This window comes from Branchiostoma floridae, chromosome 3 (assembly GCF_000003815.2).
Source record: "Branchiostoma floridae strain S238N-H82 chromosome 3, Bfl_VNyyK, whole genome shotgun sequence".
NCBI lineage: Eukaryota > Metazoa > Chordata > Leptocardii > Amphioxiformes > Branchiostomatidae > Branchiostoma > Branchiostoma floridae.
The window spans coordinates 9,239,080-9,247,226 of record NC_049981.1 but is presented as its reverse complement, the minus strand read 5'-3'; the positions used below and the strand labels follow the sequence as shown (position 1 = coordinate 9,247,226).

General features: G+C 43.3%; 1 protein-coding gene across 1 annotated transcript in view; it reads left to right on the top strand.

Annotated features, from left to right (window-relative positions):
• The first annotated feature begins 486 nt into the window (after positions 1 to 486).
• Positions 487 to 8,147, top strand: part of LOC118412122 — a 44,659-nt gene continuing 36,998 nt past the window's right edge. Inside the window, exon 1 of the transcript XR_004830727.1 lies at positions 487 to 650. The gene's annotated coding sequence lies outside the window, so the exon portion shown is untranslated. The remainder of the gene's footprint in view (positions 651 to 8,147) is intronic.

The window sequence follows — 8,147 nt, the reverse complement described above, 5'->3', positions numbered from 1 at the left end:
TAACGTAAGGTAGCTAATGCATGGAACGCATGTATTATCATCAGTGTTAACTGTCCGTTTATTGGTATTTAACAAATTGTAACGAGTAAGCCACTCACCTCAGGCATTCGTATAGTTCTAGGCGGCCAGCAGTCCCGCACTCTTCCGTAGAATATCCCGCGCGGAATCCCCAAACGACGCAAAATCTGACGAAACACGAACAAGGAACCAACCTCCATGACATAAACAACGCAACCAAAATTCCTTGACAAGCACCTGTGATTGACAATGTGTCTTCCTGCACGTGCAGTTTGATAATATGATCATCAAACTGCAGCCAATCAGCAAATCGGAACGCTGAATGTCTTTGTTATGTTGAATACTGAAACGACACCATTGGTCACCGATTAAGGTCTTTTCCTCTGCCATCCAATTAGATAGCGCGTTTTAAATTAGCCATTAGTATTCGAAATCAAATTTGATTGGTTTAAAAAAAGTCGCGTGATTGCTTTTGGTATTTCCATATGTGGCTCCCGGAGCGCCCGGGATTAACTTTAACACCCAGCTTGCTATTGCACAATGACTTATGTTTACTCGTCTAGGCGAACCTGAACTACTAGTACTGACAACATACAACAGATAATTCGTCAGGTACCGGAAAATATACTCAGGTAAGAACAAAGACATTATATGATTTGTCTGACTGGCCTTCCGATAATTTGTTTATGTAAATCTAAATAGCGTTTTCTAGATGACTTTGCCCCTATTAGACTAATTTAGGGTGTACGATATTGTCATATACACTGCCACGATCGTGTAGATGATGCTGTGGACACCTGCGACTGATTTCCCAGATAGAAATCGTTTTATTTACCTCATGATTACAAGGAAATTACTGGCGTCCCTCAACTCATGAAGACCGTTCATGAGCGCTCCCTAGCGTCTAATTAAAAAATGACAAGTAAAGAAGCGTCTGCAAGCGTGCCATTTTTAACTTGGACGCTAGAAGACGCCAACGAATGGTCTACATTCTATAGAGTGACGACGACCTGAAGCATGTTTTTAATGTTGGTGAATGGGGACAGGTTGGTACACCTTATTTTTGTGTGATAGTGAACCATCCTGAATAAAAACTGATAGATGGCAAACAAGTCATATTTGCCCCAGTGCCAGTATGCCCTTATGACAAACTGGCACTACAACACCTCCCCTGAACCTTTCTGTTCGTTGAAAAATAAATGAAGAAAGAGATACAGTATAATACAATCCGCCCCTTCCTTTAGGCTCGTCCATGCCATCGATCTCTCTGAGACTGAGTCTGTCTATGGCGTTGGTGTATGTTGTGGAGGAAGGGCGGTGCGAGACTACAAGCTTCCCGGGATATATTCCTTCCCGGGCGTTAGAACTTTCCCAGTGCAAAACCTGACCGCGACGTGTTGAAATGACGAATCCCTTCCACACCCCCATACGCTTGAATAGTTACTCTTACTTCTTACACTTACGCCAACTTGGCGTAAGTAAGAGTAACTATACAAGAGTTAGGCAATGCCCACAGAAAGGCCGGCGGAGGAGGCTACCCTTCCCTTTGCGTAACCGACACTCTGGAGTTTCTCCCTAGCCTGGGTACTATTAGCCTGGATACCAGGCCCCAAGCCCGATCCTCCTTCGTACATCAATCATGCGATCAGGGCCAGACTCCGCGGTTAGCAAGTGAAAAGATTGAGCTTGATATTACTACGGAGGATGGTACACAGGCTACCTTCTCTCTAGTCTCTAAGCAGACGTCCACTACTTCACCCTTATACCAATTACCTCCTACTAGGCTTTTATTCCTAATTTGGCCATAGTCTCCTAGCGCTATACAGCCAGGCCGGTGTCTGGTAGAGACTAGCTTCACTCTGTCAAGAGGCTACCCTGGGAGCCAGACAGGACCGGGTAGCTAGCGAGTTTTGTTCGGGGAGCTAAGGTATAGTCAGCCCGCCGAACTTCGGGGAGTTTAAGCCTGAAGGAGTTATGAGTTATCGCTACCCTTTTCCCATCGGGAACAGGGCAGGTGGACCACATCGCGCTTTAACTCCTCGGGGCGCTAATAGGAGATCGGCGGGCCTGACTGTCTTGGGCCACCGAATAAACTGTCCTAGCTGCCCGATCCTGGCTGGCTCCCAGGGTATCTAGAGGCCTGCATACTAGAGTAGATGGAGGTGTGCGTAAAGTCTGGCTCCTACTCCCCCATCTCTATCTCCCTGATGTCTCCTCCCACTGGCACCGTCTTGCACGAGATAACCTCCGAACTGTTGATTGAAAAAAAGAAGATACAGAGATGTGCTGTTGTTCAACTGATGACGACCAGATCTGCCCTCTATGACCCCCGACCCCCTCAGTCTGTCCCCTCCCACAGACACTGGGCTAACTGGAGATAACCCTAGAGATCCTAATTGAAAAAAAAAAAAAGTCAAGGAAGACACACATCATTGCAAGATCAACTAATAATGCGTAGGTACCCGACCTCCTCCATCACACTCTATCTAACGCTAGTTCACCTTTATTCGCTGGTAGCCTATATCCGTTGCTTTTATAAACAGCGTATCTAAGGACATTACATCAACGGAAGTTAACTTAAGGTGGTTTCTTGAATGGACATTTTCAAAATTTTCATTTTGTTATCACCGTTCGTCTTCTTGATAGCCCTATATATGAAATAGCCTGTTCTTAGAAGCATCGGATATAGGTTACCCCGAGGATAAAGGTAAACTAGCATTACATCTCCATTGACAATTACACTGATCTGATTCCTCAGAATTAGTATAGTGAAGAAAGACATCTTTATAACCAACTGATACATCCCAGACCTCATTTTTTTGTCCCACTCCTATCTAAATACATGTAACCAGTTCGAGCCACGTGCTCTCAGTGACATTGCCCTGTATGAGATAACCTCAGTACGTCTAATTGAAAAGATAAAGGAAGATAATGTTATAAGAAGTGACAAGTCACAGACCCGTCCCCTTTTCTGTGTCCTTCCCTTCCCCCATACATACAAGTAACCCCCAATACCTCCCTGCCTCTTCTGAACTTCCTATCAAAGAAAGACATCTTTATAACAACAGATAGATTCCAGATCTCTTCCCTTTTTGTGTCTATCTATGTCTACATTATAGGCTATGTACACATCTTACCTCTAAGGCATTAAAAACATATCAAACCCGGACGTTCCGCTACAGTACCGTAGGGTTTCGCTAGGGATTATCGATCTAGACCATCTTATGCCCAATACATTGTACATACACACCGTCGCTCTAATAAATCCTAAGGTCTGCTGTCCATAAACACAAACTCATACACACACACACGGCATCAAAAACATAACATTGGTGAAGGTAGAAAAAAAACATCGAGGAAGAGCTATGAATACGTGCACGCTGTTTTGCAGCTACATGTTTTAATTAGCAGATAACATACGTACCGCTTATTGAAAATATTATTAAATTGACACATACACATCCTATCATAATTTATAACCCGTTGCCCCACTAACCCATGCCTGACATTGAGGCAGCCCTTCTTTGCTAGATAACGTATAGTGACATAGACTAGAATCTTTGAGAAACACCAGACCGTAGTAAAAGGAAATTTGGGGCGAAATCTTGGCAGATTTAGTGTCCTTTCAACCCCACCAGCACCCCACCCAACCCTGACCCACCACGATGTTATCTTGTCTTTGAAATGTGACCGTTAGTCCTTGATTGAGTAAGACGTGAGTCAGCGAAGCTCAATACCGGTCAGTCTATGTCTATTCTTCTCCTCTCTGGGCATTCACTGTCACAATGGCTCCGCAGCAGAAGACGATACCGGGCAACAATGATCAGCATCTGTTCCAAAGCGCTGTATGAAAACTATTGAGCTTTCTGATCGATGACTATATCCCAACACTGCCTGGTAGACGTGACAGACCCACATTTGAAACTCTCAACACTTGAAACTCTCTGTGCATTCATAACTAGCCCCACAGACACCAACTATGGTCAACCCAGCAGAAAGCTGATACCGTGCTATAATGTAATCTCCAAGCAGATCCCACGGTGCCATAAGATAGTATCAAAGCTGGCCAAGGGCCCGTTTGACTCCCTTCGGTCGGCCATACTCATTGGTCAGCTTTGATACTATCTTATGGCACCGGAGAATCTGCTTGGAGACTAGCAATAATGATCAGGAAAACAAAAGACATGCGATGTCCTTCATCCCACGTGACTTACGTCTGCTGTATGCTAGTGACGTAGGTCACGGTGCAATGGCCTAGTGGATAGAGTGTTCGCCTTGCATTCGGTAGGTCGTGAGTTCGATCCCGGCCGAGACATACCAAAGACTTTAAAAATGGTACATGCTGCTTTCTCTGCTTTGCACTCAGCAGTCGTCGGGAAAGAGTATTGTTGTTGAACACACGCCAGTGGACTAGCCCCCTTCTGTAGTGATTACGTTGTGTGGCCCAGAGCTAAGGAAACAGAGATGGGCACCGCCCTATGCGCCATCAGGCGCGGGAAGGGTTTAACTTTTTAATGCTAGTGAGTCGACTAGTGTCTGATTGTGTTTACTAGAGACGATTTACTACTCTAAATAATAGTACTCTAAGTAGACTATTTGTGCACTCTGAAGTCACCGTACACCAACGATCGTTTCAGTGTCTTCACTTTTTTCTTAAACTGCAGCGTTTTCCAAAATAAGATCAGAATATGATCAATCAATAACAGGAAAAATAAATATAATATAAAGGAAACGTAGATACTTCAATTGATTAAAAAGACCCGACAATTGATTTTAAAAAACGACATGTGAAAGATCAGTATCATGACTAGGAAATCTGATGATCTGCCTTAGACGTGACCTTGACACCAAAGGTCACACCTGTCAACCTTTTAAAGAGGGATTAAAATAGCGACTTATTCTATTAGTCGGGGTCACTTTTAACTGACGCCAGATTGGGAAACCATTTACATTCACTCTCTGTATTACATTTAATTAGGCTACATTTTTACGTCAATTAAAGAACTCTCAATAGAGTAGATATATCGAGGAACAAAGCTGGTTTTAAGTCGCCATGACGACCGTAAAAGATCAACATTTTCTGCTTGGCTCTACAGGGAAAACTGTGGTTTGAATTTTCCGCTTACTTAGCCCTTTCATCCGGGATACTCGTGGGGCGGAGGTCCGGGATGGAAATGATTTGTCACAGCGATAGCCAGAAGATTTTGTCCCAGGTGTCAAGACAGGAAAGAGAACATATCTAAGCCGTAGGTAAAAAATATGCTGAGTCTAAATTTCCTGGAATACGGGCATGTAACATTTAGCATTGATTTGTGACGGTCATATAATTTATTGCTGTATTATTTGTATGTATGTACCCAGGCCCCCTCTTAAAAGCAGTACTAGTACCCTGTTGCTGAGAGATCCAATTCGTTTAAGAAAAGAGACTCTGAATAAACAAATAAATACTAGTAAGAAATATGTTTTGTTATGTTTCAAGAGAGCTGTCATGGCAGCCTTGTGGTAAGAGCCGTTGGCTTGGAATCTAAAGATTCTGGGTTCGAATCCCTAGCATGCCCCAATGTGTGTAGGAAGGTCATCAATTCCAAGATTCTCACTCGGCTCGGTTGAAAATGATCACGTAGCTACATATAGCTTGTTTGATTTACGGACGTCCTCTCGGATAGGACGGTAAAGCCTAAGGTCCTCAAAGACACCTCGTGCAGGTTAAACTTAAAGAACCCACCACACTTATCGATAATACAACTTTCCGGCTATCGTATATTACTGGGCATGCTAGGTTATTATGTTATTTTCTTATCGCTATAAATGCTGTCACCCAAACGTTATATGTCATTAAGTAATTTATTAAACAGTTACCTATGATATCTACCATTTAGCTCAAAAAGAATTCACGCAGCTACGTATTAAAATTAAAAAGTTCAGGCCAAATGAATTTAAGTCACGTATCAATAAATGAACACAATGAAACATTCCTTTTCAGTGTGGTACAAACCTGTAAACTTGTTTTCAAACCCATTTTAGCACGGCGGAGTGATATATGTCTCACACCTGACTCGAAAACATCAAACCTCGTAAAATAGTTCTGTCACAGTGTGGTGCGTAAAGGGGTTCAAGGAATGGCACTTTACTACAAATTGTTCTTCACATGTGAACAAGAAGTCATGGGAGACTCCCACTCAATCATGAACCCATCCCCGCTGGTTTCAGAACGCCCGAAGCCGCGAAGGTTATGTCAAGGTCACGCGAACTTTATGACCTAACAATTAGCCCCCACACCTGGAGCTAGGGGCAAGCCGCCATCTTGAAACAGACGACCGTGAAAGCAGAACCAGGCGGCACATTCGGGAACTGCGCGGATTCAAGGAAAATTGATTGTCCACGGAGGTGTTGATGGCGGACCTTGATAATCATGTTTACGTGTTGAACTCGACTTGACCATTTAAATGATAAATTATTCTCTTTATCATTTATTTGAATTGAGAACCATTGCATGTGAACATACCAAAGATGATCAGACTCTACGACTAGTTCTTTTGGGTTTGCTGTAACGATATGATAGCGGTTATCAAGGTTTTCTGCCAATGTTTATCTTTTATTAGCCAGTTCCAGTGCCTTGCTGTATCTTGCACGAACCTACATTTCTACAATCATTTCTATTAGACTCTGGGCATGAACTTGCAAACAGACTCTCAGTTTTAGGACGACATTATCTTTTCAAATTGTGACGGACGAATAAAGATCTAAACAAGGTCTTTACAACCTGGTCAAGTTGAAGATCTAGTGTTTCAGATATAGATGGCAGGATCGAAGAAAATTGCGACAACCACTTCTTGAGTTAATCTCTCTCCCAAATTATGAAACGAAATCGGCCCCTGCAGTTCCAAAAAAGCTGTAAGGGAGCCCAAATCTATCTATAGAGAGGAACGGTGCCTAAAACTTAACCTTCCCGGCGAATGTAATTAAGAGATTTTTCTTTTTACAAAGTCTTTACAAAGATAAAAGAAACTTAATTCCAAGGGGCCCTATATCAACCTTTCGCTACCTACCCTACGTGTACAAATACTTCGCACCTTAACGAGTTTCAAACATCAAACAATTTTCCCCCTTAATTCACCAAATTCCTCTCGGATTAGACGTAATCCATTTGCGTCTAAGCCAGGACTTATATGGCATAGTCAGACTTGAAGGCCTTGTCTTCTGAGCCTTATCTGTAGATCCAGTTTAATGAGGGCGAAAGTAGAAATCTCAGCTTCCCTAAGACAGGTGTAGACTTTAAGCCTTGGACGGACAGTTTCTCCACCTTGTACATTCTTTAAGGTACGCTGGTTTTGTCTTATCCAGGTCAAGAGGGTTAATCAAGTAATGAAATGGTGTCTGAGCTGCGACCTGGGATTAGAGACGGAGAGATGTTTATCGTGATGTGAGGGAGGGGGACTTTCTGCCCCGATAATGAAGTGCTGGTGTACTACGTACGGTGTTATCTTGGGCCTAGTCGGGCGAGACTGTAGGCGACAGGGTAGTGATCTACCCGGGGTGAAAGTCCTGTCACACTGTAGGCGAGCTTTGGTCATACTTGTAGATAGGTCACCAAATTCAAAACTCGCCATATCTTCACCTGAAAAATCTTCCCCATCTCATTGGAAGGGGCTCGGGTAATCTCCAAGCAGATCTATGTAGAGGGGGGCAAAGACAATAACCAAAGGCTAAATAGTGTCCAACTGTCCCCCGAGTTTAGCCCTTTGGATACAGACTTTGGCTCCGGTAGTGCTGCTTGGAGCACTGCTGCTTGACCCTCTTTCCTGTCAAGCACTAATCTCAGATGAGCTTTCATTGTAATAGCCAGTAAGTTACCGTGTAAGTAGGTAGATAAGGTGCCCAAGCAAGTGATGTGGCACTTATTAAAAACTCAAGTAAACTAACTTCGACTGCCTCTTTGTCACCCATAAGACAGAGTGCATATTTAGCTCAGGCTGTCAAAAAACGAATTCTATGCACATACGGCTAGCGCTCAATAGCTAACAGTGTAATCTACGAGAGAAGAAGACAACGATGTCTTGTGCGAAAGAAAACAACAACTTGAAGTTTTGCTGTAGTACCAAGGTCATACTCCAGGGACCATACTCGAC